This window comes from Syngnathus acus, chromosome 3 (assembly GCF_901709675.1).
Source record: "Syngnathus acus chromosome 3, fSynAcu1.2, whole genome shotgun sequence".
Taxonomy (NCBI): domain Eukaryota; kingdom Metazoa; phylum Chordata; class Actinopteri; order Syngnathiformes; family Syngnathidae; genus Syngnathus; species Syngnathus acus.
In genome coordinates, this window is record NC_051089.1 from 8041639 (window position 1) to 8056004 (window position 14366).

General features: G+C 39.9%; 1 protein-coding gene across 2 annotated transcripts in view; it reads left to right on the plus strand.

Annotated features, from left to right (window-relative positions):
* LOC119120299 (CUB and sushi domain-containing protein 1-like) overlaps nt 1-14366 on the plus strand; it is a 282068-nt gene that overhangs the window by 142124 nt on the left and 125578 nt on the right. The window lies entirely within an intron of this gene.

A 14366-nucleotide genomic window follows, 5' to 3' on the forward strand; every position in this document is an offset into this window, starting at 1 on the left:
GAAAATGTATCTTCCCCGAATGCTGCAATTTACAGAACACCTCTGTGCCTTTATTTAAATTCTGAAGCGAGGAGGTGACACAGCAAAGGAGCTCATCGGCCGGCAGGAGCTTTAGAAGCCTGGTCGCTTGTGAGCTAGTTGGTGGCTTGCCTCGCCTTTCTGGTGAGATATATTCTAGCTACAGGCGGCTTTTAGTGGATATACTTTTTTCTTGGCTCAAACATGCAGGGATGTGTAGACAAAAGAAAGATGCTTGATAAAATTCCATCCATTTTCAAGTTGGTTGTGGTTAAAGAGATCCAAGTGCATGGATTACAGCAAGGGCAGTTTGTTGAAGATAGCAAGGGTTTCTGTTCTACACTATGACCTTTGACCCAAGCTACTGCTTCAGCTTTCCATCAGTACCGATGTCCACAAAAATGTGCGCCACCTTCCCTGTCAACATGTTCATCTCAGTTGGGGAGCATAGCCTGACAGGAAAGGTGATAAGGGGTGAGATACTGACAAATGCCAATGAGAAAGTGGCTCTTTGCTGTCATGCTCAGCGTGCAGGATTTACAAACCAAAAGTGGTTTGCATTTACTCAATCGGGTCTCTATTAAAGAGCTGACAGTAAGCATTTACAAAATGGATGTGGCCAATCAAATTCCCCTGGCCATCTTGTGTCAGGTATGGTATTCTTCAAAGTTCTTACCTGGACATTGTCATTTCTGAACTGCTGTGGTTAAAAGAGCCACATGGGTCAAAAAATGCAAATGAAGATATTCATATATTCCAATTCTAGACTTCTACTATTCATATATTCAAATCCTCTTTAATAAAACATGGACGTTCCTCAAAAATGGACAAAGCTACAGTAATATTAATGTTGCCAATTTGACATCCTGATTTACAATTTGGTACATACGTCAAACCTGCGCCTTTCCATGGTCCATAGCAACCGGACCTGAGGAAAAAAACTCATATGAAAACCAAGGGCGGATTCAAAGTAAACTCCAAATACTGGCTATGGCTGACGGGAAGTCAAGTAGTTGATTTTAATCCTCGGGGGGTCCATGACGATAAGCCCCTCCTTTTACACAGCACACCGCAAGCTCCAATGTCAACAGTAGTTATTGGTTTCTTCAGCTTGCTAAAAGTCAAACCTTTCTTTTTGACAGATGTTCTTTTTGACATTTGCCTGGCCTCATGCAGGAGCAGTCATAGTGTTCTTACTTTTCTCAGCACCCCGTTTAAAGAATGTTTTCCAAAATGCTGCGTTTAATTTAAAGTAGGATCCCCACAGCTACTCGCGTATTAGATAAGTATAACAAGCCCGGAGTGAGTGATCTGGACATCGTGGCTATTTCCTGGTAGGCCCAGCCCGCACATTAGTTTCTACCGGCCCTGAGCCCGGAAACTCTGAAATGAGTCCCACTCTGGCCCTGAGTCCAAGCAAAGTAATGTAACTGCTAATACTGTCTACAGCTGAGTTTTCATTCAGCTCTGGTTCAACAAAAAAACGATAGAACATTTATCAGCAGTTCTTGCAGATTTCCAAACGTCCAGTATGTAGGGGACCCCAAGCGTTTATGATACAAGATTTGACAAGCAGCCAACCTCCTGAGATTGACTAGTACAAAGTCAACATTGCACACACCTCACATTTTCCAAGCTGCAGTAACAACACCACAACACATTTCTTGCAGTTTCTTGCTAATGATAATGACACACACACACACACACACACACACCCAACCCACTCACGGTCCACCAGATGACTGCCATCAGCATTTTGGGGACTTCTGCAACATAGGAAGAACAAACCAAACACTTTCCAGCAGACTACACCTTGGTTTATACTGAAGGACTGCCAAATTAGAAAGTGTTTTTTTCCTCCTCCAAGATTCACATTTCCTAAATGTGTCACGCGTCATTGCAAATGACCCTTTCTGGTAGCTGAGGTTTTGCACCATAAGCCTTAATGTCCGGCCGCCTTGTGTATGAAATAGGCTGTCTGGAGAAATGATTTGGCTGCTGCAACCTGGTGACAAATGAATTAGTTCCATTCCCTTGACAGAATCAAGAAACATTTCAGTCACGGTGTAAAGGTCCGGTCAATGGTGACATGAGAAACTGACCCTTAGCCCGGAAATTCAATTATGAAAATATGAAAATGAAACTGTGGAATCAGGGCACTCTGTTTGGTGGCAGTGCTGCAAGGCTTGTCTGATACTGATTAGCACTTGCAAATATTCTGACCAGACATAAAAAAATACTGAATTAAAATCGTAAATGGTTTGGACACTATCCATCATTCTGAATTTTCATGTAAAAGTGACATTTCTAAAAATGAAATCATAGGACATGATCCATTTACAAGTTTATTGTCATAACTGGTTCTAACTGGTCTAAGTGGCTGACATGACAAAGACGTTACGAACATAAAAAAATCATTAGAAATTAGAAGATATCCCAAAGACAACATGTACAGCTGCACTTGAGCAGAATTGCTTTGTGATTCCCTGACAACCAGTCTAAGGTATAAAAGGTACTTAATTTGTCATATGTACAAAAACATTTCTTCTCGGCCTTTGGCTATTCCCTAAGGAGCAGTGGGCAGCATCCATGTAGCGCACAGGGACTAATTCCAGATCTTGCAACAGCGCCTGACTAGAAATTCAACTGAGCTGTTTTTGATCGAAGAGAACATGCCAAATAGCCCCCAAAGTCAGTTTTTGACCACAGTCTATGCAGTAAATGAACCAGAGGACCCTCTTGTTGTGAGGCAGTGATCTGAGGCCTTTTGTCTTGACCTAGAACGAAAGAAGCGTAATGGAAAACGGACAAATGGACATTGCGGTTGTCACTGTGTTGTCATGTTCAGTGGAGCACATTGATGATACTGGTCTCAAAGAGGAGACCATAATAATGATCATTAACGTGAATAATTATGACATTTAGACCATTGCCTGTTTAGGCAATAAATATTATGGCATAGTATTGACTGGTTTATGAGGCGCAATGTCATTTATTTCCAGAGGGTCTGAAACCTCATTAGTATTTGTTTAATTATTAGCGTTTATGAATAGCACTCCTCCTATTCACTTGTTTGTTTGTCTTTTGTTTTGCGTCTCATTAAAGATGTTTTCAGTTATGTCATCTGCAGAAGTGGATCAGCGGTGCTCCCAGTTTGTGTGGGGATCGTTGATGGGACATTTCGGTTTTGTTTTCAATTACAGTGCCTACATGTGAATTGTCTAGACAAGCCGGTTGTCTTATTGAGTTACATTGATCATTCCCACCACCGACATGCTGCCAAAGGGAATATCCGCAAGGTCCCGTCAATGTGTCCTCTATGACCTCCTGCTGCTGTATGTCGCTCACTCAGATTTACCGAAGGTTTACAAACATGTTTGCTCACACAGGCAGATGTGAAAGCTGAGCTCCTCACTGGGCGCAGCCGTGGATGCGTCTAACAAACGTGCAGAATTGTCGTGCAATTCAGCTGTATATTATGGCAGAATTACATGGAAATTGATTCCCTTATCTTATGCAATGTCATTTATCAACCCATAGATGAATTGTGCTGGTGGATTTTGGATCGGTCTGTCTACATTTTTATGATACCCTGCTGAATCTGTTGGGTCACTGTCTTGAGTTGGACTCACTTTGAAAAGCTAAAACTCACAAAATCCACATCTGTTTTCCAAATTTGCACTCAAATTTAAATGGGTGTTCTTCGACCCACGCCACGGACTAAAGTTGTAGTTATCATGTCACTGACTAACCAAACAACCAATCAACAGTCCTGCTTCATGTTTTCGGTGTTGGTATAATGAATACTTTTTTTTTTTCCTTTTGGTTATATAAACCGGCATCTCTCCCTTAATGAAATTAAGCCTTTTTGTTCATTCTCCTTCTTTTGCGCCAGACGTCCTTCTCCCTCTGCTGAGAGCTGGATGAATGAAACACAGAGGTTGATGTCACAATGAGTGATTTTTGATGTACTATGCGTGTGTGTGTATGTGAGAAGGTGGATCAAGGAGGAGAAGCCAGGGTGTTCTTCTAGATGTCTGCGTCATGTCCCAATAGGTGTGTCTCTTTGCCTGTGGATTCTTTGTCCAAAAGTGCAGTGACTGATTATGGCTGCCATTTATCCCAGTATGACTTGTCTCACTGTGAGACTCACATCATTAATAAGCATGTGCAGGGTCATTGCACCTGTGTGTGCGCAGCCAGACATGTTTCTCCAAGCACATTTAATTTCTTTGAGCTGTTGGTAATATTCCGTCAAACACTGTAAAACCGAGGTGTGCTCATGTACACACCATCAAGCTTTTGAGATTTGAGATTTTCACTGCTGCGTGTATGCTACACACACATTGATCTTTCATTTTATGTCTAAAGGATAAAACAGCTCCCCATCCGCCGATAACACACACACGCACACGCACACATGCACACACTTACAAAATACACACTAATGTAAACAGATGTCTTGCTTTTCCATGTGAAAAGTGCACACAATGGAACACTTGTGTGCAGATGATTAATAGCCTGTGCCTCGACTGGCTAATGAACAGTGATAAATATTATCATTTTAGTGTGATGTAGTAGCTGTTGTAAATGTATGCATTTGTTGAAAAAAGGCCAACTGTCATTATTATTCCAGTGTGTTTTGCATGAATGTTGAGTATGTCCCTGAGTAGGAGAGTCGATGTTTATCTTCATAATCCACTTGTGTGAGGTTGGATAAGGCACATGCAGCAGGTGATGATGTCTTGATTGGTTCTGTTTGCTGGATGTCAATTAAATGCAGAATGATTGGGTTGCTGATGTATTTTAATACTTTTGTGATAACACACATCTCAGCCTGGTGTCAAACATGTCTTACCCTGTAAGCCACAACCACAACAATTTACTGTTGAGAGAATTTGTTCATCATCACTTTTGTATTCATTTTTTTTAAATATTTGAGCTGGGCTGTTCATTTGCATGTCTACCACACAATTCTGAGCTACGGTGCTTCAATCACCGCTCTGGCCTTTCTTTGTGGAGTGTGCATGCTCTCCCTGGATTTTTGATGGATGTGTAGATAGTTTAGCCTTGGTGGAGCGCTGTGAGAAAATGTCTTGTGTGGTTAAACAAACTCGGGTTTAAAAAAATATCCTAACTTGTTAGAGATGTTCATTTTATTTCTGATGTTCACATTTTGTACTGCTATTATAGGCAGGCAGTGCTTGGGTCACGTTAGTTTACCATTTCTGTCATTTTTCCCTGGCTTGATATTGAGATGCAAATATGAAAATCTGGGACATGGCGGCTTTCTTTATTGGCATCATCTGGAGTGTTTTCTAAACAGTAAGTGCAGGCATGCATTAAACTCACATAGATACACACGTGTACACACACGTGCATGTACATTTTGAGATGAGAGTACATACATCCCATCAGTGATTTCATATAAACATTTTTGGAGCCTTTTTAATATCGCTGCATGAGTCAGAACACGTGTATGTTCTCAGTTATATCAAATAAAGCCCTAAAAGGTATTTTTTTTCTCAAAACACTGCACATATTAAACCATAAAAGCCATCCATTACCATCACTCACATTCACGCACACTAGTTTACAAGGGTAGGGCTGACGTAAACGGGCCTGGCAAGAATACTGCAGCATTGTTACTTGGTAGGAAACTACATTTTTGGGTGATGTACAGTGATGAGATCAAATAACTACTGACTGTGTTTTTATTATCTAGTTTTCCTATAAAATGATTTCTCTTTGTTTTATAGAATTGTGTTCTGTATGGTGCAATCTGAGTACTAGACAGGTGTAATTCAATAAAGACAATTTGGAGGCATTTTAATTAATTCCCCTCACTGCAGATTTTGATACGTAAAGAAGGTTTGGTATCCAAAGTCTGCAAATTTAGCTATTTCAGTTGTTTGAGTTCTCTCATTATGTGTGAGTGAAATCTTCAGTGACTGCTTCAACAATGAGTAGTTCAATAAAAGTCACATTTGAATAAAAATATCTTAGCAAAAAAAAAAAATGAAGATTTGGATTTTTGGTTAATCTGTTCATCCTTTAAAGCTGTTTACATATGTTTTTTTTGGTTTTGTTTTACCCACTAGAAAAACAAGGCAACTTTTGTAATCGTCTGCATATCTGTGTGTGCTATTTATTTGTATGGGTGTGTCCTTGTGTCAGCTTTATGATATATGAGAATCGTTGTGACATTGTGTTTACCCACAATTCTACGCTGCTCAGGGGACCGTGGACTGTCACCTACCACGGAAATTGACTGTTTTGCACACAAGCAAGCACAAATCCACAATCAAATAAACACACGTACACACACCCACACACTCACACACACACACACACACACACACACACACACACACACACACACACACACTCACAGTCGCACACTCACAGTCGCACACTCACAGACGCACACACACAAAAACTACTTTTGGAGTTTAAAGACTGAGACCAAATATCATACAGGTCGTTGCTGATGTAGACAAAGAAAAAGATGCAACCATCCTAAAAGACATAAGAATACAAAAACAAACAGGAGGCGAAATTGATTCACACATCCATGTAGAATGAAGACACACGCACACGCACGCGCATACGCACAAGCCCATCCATCCATTCGGCAAAGTGAGTTGACAGATGTAAATGTGCCCAGAGGACAGCAAGACTAAATGAAGATGCATTAGACCTCGTTTTGTGCATGTGTATGCGTGTTTGTGTACATTTCGGAGAGCGAGCGGTGCCTCAAGCAGCAGAGGCTGCGATGATGAATGTCTATTTAAGCATTGGAGCGATGCACACTCGTGTTCCTATTGTATTGATCTGCTCTACTTTGTTCACCTCCAACCATGTTTCATTTGTGTTGTAAATCTTGCTCGGTTCTGCCTAAATCTGTCACGCTAATGAATGTATTGCTCATGTTATAGTCCAATAATCTGCTTTCCCATGGAGCTCGAAATATGCACAATTAGCCTCGTGACACAACGAGCCCAGCGTTAGGAACACCTGCACGATCACACAGCATCTGTTTAAAAAATTCTGCCTTAATGGGTCAAGGTTTCGACAGCGTCAATGAAGTGTTCATTTAGAAATATTATTGTGGTTTTAATTCACAGTAATGTGAAACTGCACTGACTTTAACTAAGGTAACAAACTTGGTAACATAACAATAACTGCAAAAAAGAAACTGCGAGCACCCGACAAATGGACACTTTGTAAATCACGCTTATTGTCATCGATTGGTTGGGTGCAGTGATTTTCTTTATATCAATTTGGATGCATAAGGGCCGGGCCAGGGACGGCTGATTTTTTTCCGAGATTACATTTGTCAACAACAAAAATTTTTTTTGGGTGTAGAAAAATAAATACTTTTTTTTTTAACTGAATATAGTAAAAAAGAGATAAAAGAAAAATTAAACAAATGACAAGTTGCATCCGTTCTTACCATTAAAAGGAATTGGAAGAAGTATCAACATGTTTAATTCTACCCCAAATACATTTAACTTATTACAAAACAAAGTTTGTTTTGTAATAAGTATGTTCCAAAATATTGTACTTTGGAACATATATTTGTGTTTGAATGAGTAAATACAGAAAATTATTCAAACGTAAAGACACGAAAAAAAATATTTACTTGCCTTTTGGACATCTCCCATCCTGCATTTAATGTTACTCTTGTATATCGAAAAACATACAATATTTGATACAGCTTTTTCAACTTATCTCACAGGCTAAAGTTGTATGTCAGGGTATGTCAGCTGGTGGGTGTATTTCATTAATTCACGATTGCATGGGATTGTGAAGACTTGAACGCACGCACGCACAAGCGCGCGCATCCACGCACAAGCGCGCACATGCACGCAGGCACGCACACACCCACACACACACACACACACACACACACACACTGTTGTGTAGAGGATGAATACAGGCTTTATGGTATTTTTTTGTGTGCCAATGTCTCCTCTGCTAACAGCACAGCCTGAGGGCAGACCATTCTCACTCTAGCTGCTCTGGCTCAGGTCAGAGTTTTCATAGCAATACTGACAGCAGTCACGGTGACTGAAAAGCAAGGAATTGTGCTGGGGGGAGTGATAAGGGACAGTGGGAAGGGATGAAATCTTAAAGGTTTAATGTTGTTTTATCTCCTACTGCTCCCATCTGCAGTAGTGTCTGCCATCCTGGGAATGGATGTGGTTATTCGAGAAGGTTTTGGAGGCCCAGCCTTTTGATTCTGTTAAGCACATTTGCAGTGATATGAAAAGAACATCAACATGAAGAATGCTGCAATTTATATTGCATTGTTAATATTGTTCAGTGTGAAGGCCTGCTTATCGATTGCACCCCCTGCCCATATTTCGTATGCCTGAGTTGGCCAGCAGAATGGATCACTTTAGTATCAAAACAATTGCAACTATTCAACCAGGACAACAGCAACTATTCTTTTTTTTCTCACTGAAGAAATTAAAGTCTTTAAAATTTGATTTTAAATTAAATGAGAAAATATACTTTAGCAGTCCTACATTTTAACAAAATCAAATGGAATTGCACTTCATTGCGGGTTTCTTTCAAATGCAAATGATTGGGAATGTTTTTGTTTAATTTTCTGGTTTTTATGTGCATTTTTAAGTGAAGCTGACTGATGGCTCCCCAGGTGGTCCCCTGCAGTACTCTCTATAGCCTCAGGCTAGGTCATTGTTTCTATAGCAACCATTGGTCTTGAGCCCATTGCAAGTGTCATTGTCACACGTGTCACTCGTAAGGTGTGATTACGACAATTATATTGTTTATTTCTTACAACAGGCTTGCAATTATCAAGTGTCAGTTTTGAGGATATACTGCCAATCTTATATAGAACTGGTGTAACATGGAGTAAAAGGAAATGTGAGGGTGATCAAGCCATCCATCCATTTTCCATACTGCCCATCCTGGCTGATTTTACTTTATTTTATCATTAACCTTTCAAGATGATAACAGTTGTTCCCTGGAATAGATTATCTCCCATTTCATTATTTCCTATGGGCATCGGGCACAATTGTTTCCTAATCCGCGACAAATTGGAGGTCGACGAGTCTCCCGGAACAGATTGTGTTCTACCTTGAAGGTTTTATTGTGTTTTTGTAGATACTGTGCACTGCTCAAGGGTACTTCAGTAGTGCTGAAAAAGCAAAACCGAAATCGCTCTAGAGGCCAGTCTTAATTTTCTATATTTGGATCGAGAGTAATAGTGGTGGGTAGTTTTTAGTCGTAGTATTTTATTCCACAACTGCTTTCAAATTGCCCCTCAGCTCCTCAAGTCAAGTCCAGTCATGATATATTTTATTGGAAGCCCTCCAGGGGAAATAGACGTGTGTCACTGTCTTCATGGTGGCTGAAAGCTGATGTGAGCCTTGGGTATTCATTCTTTCTGTCACAGAGCACACGACAGTTGATAAGAGAGTGAAGGGTTCCTTATTCAACATCCCAAGCAGATGCTCAAGCAACTGAAAAGCCCTGGTCTCTAATCATTCACAGTGCCTAGAGGTGGTGTTTTTGCAGCGTAAAAATATATTGGTGGGAGTTTTAAGGTATATCAAACTATTTGCAACATTACTGAATTTAGACATTTCAGGCTCCACATGTGCCGGACTAAAATAAATATTGTGTCACCTTGCTGCTTATACCCACCTCTGACAAACCTACGTACTTATCTGAAGCCTAAACTTACAGTAGGAAAGATTGATTGCTTCTAAAAGACTAACTTAGTGATATCCAATTAAACTTGAAGTATTCACAAAATATTTTATGACAACTCTATGTCAAAATGTGATGCAATGTAAGTAAGAATTTGTTGGGAAAGTCAAGACACCCTTTGAGTCAATCCAATCCATGAGATGCTGTTCTAGGCTAAGCTCTTGACATCCAGTTGAAAAATGCAATATATTCCTTTAAGTATGTCAAAATGATGTATGGGCATCAATAAGCTACAAAAGCTAGTACTCACATTTTTGTCACAGCAGAACCAAGAGACAAGACTTGCTTTGTGCAGCATCTGATTGACTGCAGCCATATTTTCACCCGTCCCAGAGGGAAAATAAATAACAAATACAACATGTCATGAAATAACCTGATATGCTATATATGACATGTCTCACTGTATGTGATAACCCAATTTTAGGATGCTTCACAGGCAGCATATCACCTCTACAGCTGGTCTAAAGACTCCATCATAATATATCAGAGCATGTTAATAACCGCTATTAATCAAATAACTGTTAATTGATGTGCAGGGATGACAGCAGCATCCACCACATTCCATTCTGTGCTTTTTACTCAGTGTATATTAAAGCGGTGATGCTCTGTTGTGATTGAAATTTTCGACATTGTTCTCAGCCATAATCGTAATAGCATAAAATGCATTTCAATTTAGTTAGTCAGACAATTTTAATTTCAATCACTATAATAATTGAATTCTACAGTGTAATAGAATAAATGTTTTAGGGGAATGTTGAGTTATATCCAAACTCAACCTTGTTCTGTGGTTTGTTACTCTGCTCCAAAAGTGCACATAGTCAATTTGTGACCACTGTTAGCTGCGCGGGCACTTTATATATTAGCGAGCCATTCTTAGCTCCATAGTCTTGCTGGAAAGGTTGTGCAGAGTTGCTGTTTAACAGACTGTGGCTGCTACAGTGATTACTTTGTTTAGCGGGTGATTGATGAGAAGCACTGCTGGAAATGTCACTTGCCCTGCTAATACATTTCTACCAAGGGAACATAGAGAAGCCACTGTTAGGACATTTTAATACATTTATAGTGTATGGGCAACACAGGAATGTAGATTTGACATGCTGCTCAGGTCTGGTGGTCCTGTTTACCATTTTACATGTGATTCTACAATATAAACTCTGGGTAATATCCACGGAATAACTGGCCTTTCTTATTGCTTTGTAAAATAAATACACCCCGACAGTTTTGGTTAGTTTTAAACTGACCAAAGCATTGACGCTATTTCAGCATTTACACTCTCACATCTGTGGGTTTCTGCTATAAAAGATGCAGCCACAATGCAATCATTTGTAATAGTAGAGCCATTCAGACCCCTTTAAGAAACATTTGTAAGTTGAACATTGATCTTGAGAATGGAATGCCAAGTCATACGACTTCAATTCAGTCAAAATCCAAATCATACGCACAGTCGGGCGTGTTAAACCCAAAGTTACCACTGAATTGCGTTTAAAAACAGCTCAACATTTTAAACACTAAATAGAGGTGGTAGGGGTGAAGATGTCCTATCACACTCAAGAATCAGTAACACGGCATCACCTCTTTTGGTAAATCGAGCTTTTTCAAAGATCCTTTCATGTCAGTTCCGTCAGGGTTATGATTTTCTGGAGGAAAGTCCCAGTGAGGATGTTAATACGTTTACTCCTTGGGAGTACTATTGATGTCGAGGAGTCCATTTAGCTGTAGGGCTCTGGCATCTTTCCAACATCTCTGCATACCTATGCAGTGTCAACGGAGGTCCCCAAAGCCTACGGGAGCTCTGAATAAACTCGGGTTCCCAGCAAAGGCTCGTTTCACATTAAAAACATTGCACAATATCACAGCAGACAATGCAGTCAGAACTTTAGGTAATATCTTATGGCTACACAGTACAGTCCAGTTTGTTTGGTACTTTTCACTTTACTGGTCATGAGTTGGATGCAAGAGAAACGCATCACTTTTTCTAGCTTTTTAAGATGCTGGTTTTCTTTGAGTGCAACTTTGCGCCAAGCCTAGGAAAAAACGTTGGCAGTGAATTTCCAGTACAGCAAGGTGTTCATCATTCTGAAAGATAAATTGCCTCTTACATCTAGTCAAATCCCAGTTTGGGAAAACGTGCTCACAGTCTGACATTTGTTCCGGTTCTGCTTGGTGTTCACTTAATAGCCATGGGGAACCAAACATGAACTTTGTGAGTTTTGCCAGCAAAGGTAAATGGAGGGTATATTTAATAGAACATCTGTTCCAACTTTGGCTTAGAGCAGGTTACACAGATCATATTCCATTCCTATTTTCTTTTTAGTATTGGAAGAGGAACTGATTTTGTTTTGCTACCCTGCAGTGTGAGCAATAACCTAATTAATTTCTTCTACATATATAAGGAAAGACAGCGAAAGCGCCATGCTCATACAGTTGCATTTACATTAATCTTCAAGCTAGGCAGAGACGTTACTGATTTTCATTAATGTTAAAACTAAATGCTATAACTGACAAAGATGAAATCAACAGTTTCTGCTTTTGTCAGTTCACAGTTTTAAAAAACACATTTCCAAGGCCGTTGTCAGAGGAAAGAAAAGTCACAGAATGCGAGTTTTAGGTAGCTGATTATATAAGCCATGAAATTTCATGACAGCGCAGGTCAACATTGTATTTTTCAATCCTACTGACCCTGCTGCTTAGTCAGAAGGACATTCCACTTTGCCCTTCTTTTAAAGTTGTTTTAAAGTGTGAGCAAACAGTTTTCTGATTCAACATTGTGAGGGTAAAGGAGTTTGCTAATTCTTTAGAAATGTGTTTTCAAAAACATTTATTTGGTCATTTTTGATCAGTTTTTCAACTGAATATCTTTATCTGAAGGTGGTGAAGTTATTCAAGTGTAAAAATGATGAACTAAAAAACTCAGTGTTTGTTGTTCAAACTGTTCATGTAACAACCATAACACTCAGTAGACCACAACAATCAATCATCTCCCCCGAACAAAGGGCTCAGTGACGTTCCTTTGCATTTCTATGTATTCAGAGCACACTGCGGGAAGGTTTGATTCAAAGCACATCTCCTTTTAAACACAGGTCTCACTTCATGATGACCATGATTTCTGAGAATAACCCAAAATATAACTTACCTGATTTGATCTTGTTCTCTGCATTCATTTTCTTTACTCATGATTGAACCAAAAACCATGAAAAGCCCATAATTGCCACTCTGCGGCTTCGGGTTGACAGATTTACTTAGGCAGAATGGCCTTGCTTTTTGATTTGGACTGTGCAGCATGGTAACTTAAAAAAAGTTATCCAGGTAGCAGGCTAGCTTTTAACAGGCGGCAACTGACTCAGTTATTCCATAAAAGCATTGGATTTTGTCTCTTATTCGCTTTAACCTTAATTGATTCTGTCTGTCTTAAAGCTCACCCTAATCCACATACACCTTTATAATTTACGTTTTCTCATACTGAGCTGCCATAGCATCAAAACAAAAAGTCCTCAGACTATTAACACCCCACAGGGACAAAGATGCTTTATTGGCTATTCTTCCAAGGCAGCAGCAGAAATACATATACCGTCACGCATGCAGTCACACACAAAGGACTGCCCATACGAACCTGGGTTCTTTACCCATTAACTGTCTGAAAAATCCTCACAATGATCTAAATGATTACTGCGACTATGATAATGAATGAATATTCTTGTCAAGAATTGAGGTGCAAGGCAGTGTCTACCTTCTCCTCCAAAAATACCCTGCCTGACTCTTTCAGATGACTACCTCTGACATTAGCCTAAATGAGGGAGTACCTTTGTGCATGCACCGCACACAGCAGTCTGCCAAACACAAGGCTGTATGGTCACCGATGTGTAACTAATCACTTGGCTGAGACACATGAGTCCTTTTATTGTCTCGTCCCGACCTCGCTCGGTGCCGTCAGGGCTTTGAGTTTGTTGGGTCTAAGCAGGCGCCATATATGCACAGGCAATGGTTGGTCAGTTGAGTGTGTATAACCCCACTCAGATGCTTGACTTCGTACAATTAATACAACAATTAGCCTTTTTAAATGTAGTAAGTGCATTGCTATCTTGGGGCACTTTTAGATTTGTTGTTAGCTAACTTCATGTCGCAGTTGCACCACATGACCACTGATGCGAACCAAATCTGTCAAGCTCTTTTATAGTGGAAAATGCAACTGATGTCAAGGCCCAAATCCCTGAAGTAATAAATCAACAGTTTAACTCTACATCTCATCAAACGACTTCTTCTTGTCCCACACACCACCCCTAAAGTTTCATAGAAATTAACTTTAGGTGTAATTGCTGTGTAAAAGGTCATTAAAACAACAACTCCAGTGGTGGCCTCAAACTTTTTGGTCACGACATACCTACTACATACATACTTTATGCCTACAGCAGTTATTTTTAATCCATATTTTTCCATTTGAACTAAGTCTGATAATCTGTCTCTTCCTTATCACCTCCTTTTCATCTTTTCATCTCTGGTCTCTCCTGTTGCTCTTCTCTTCCTCCATCTTGTCAACTTATCTTCCTCGCCATTTGCCCCTCTTTTTCTTCCTGTCCTAGTTCTCAGGGTCTCATGGTGAAGCTTTG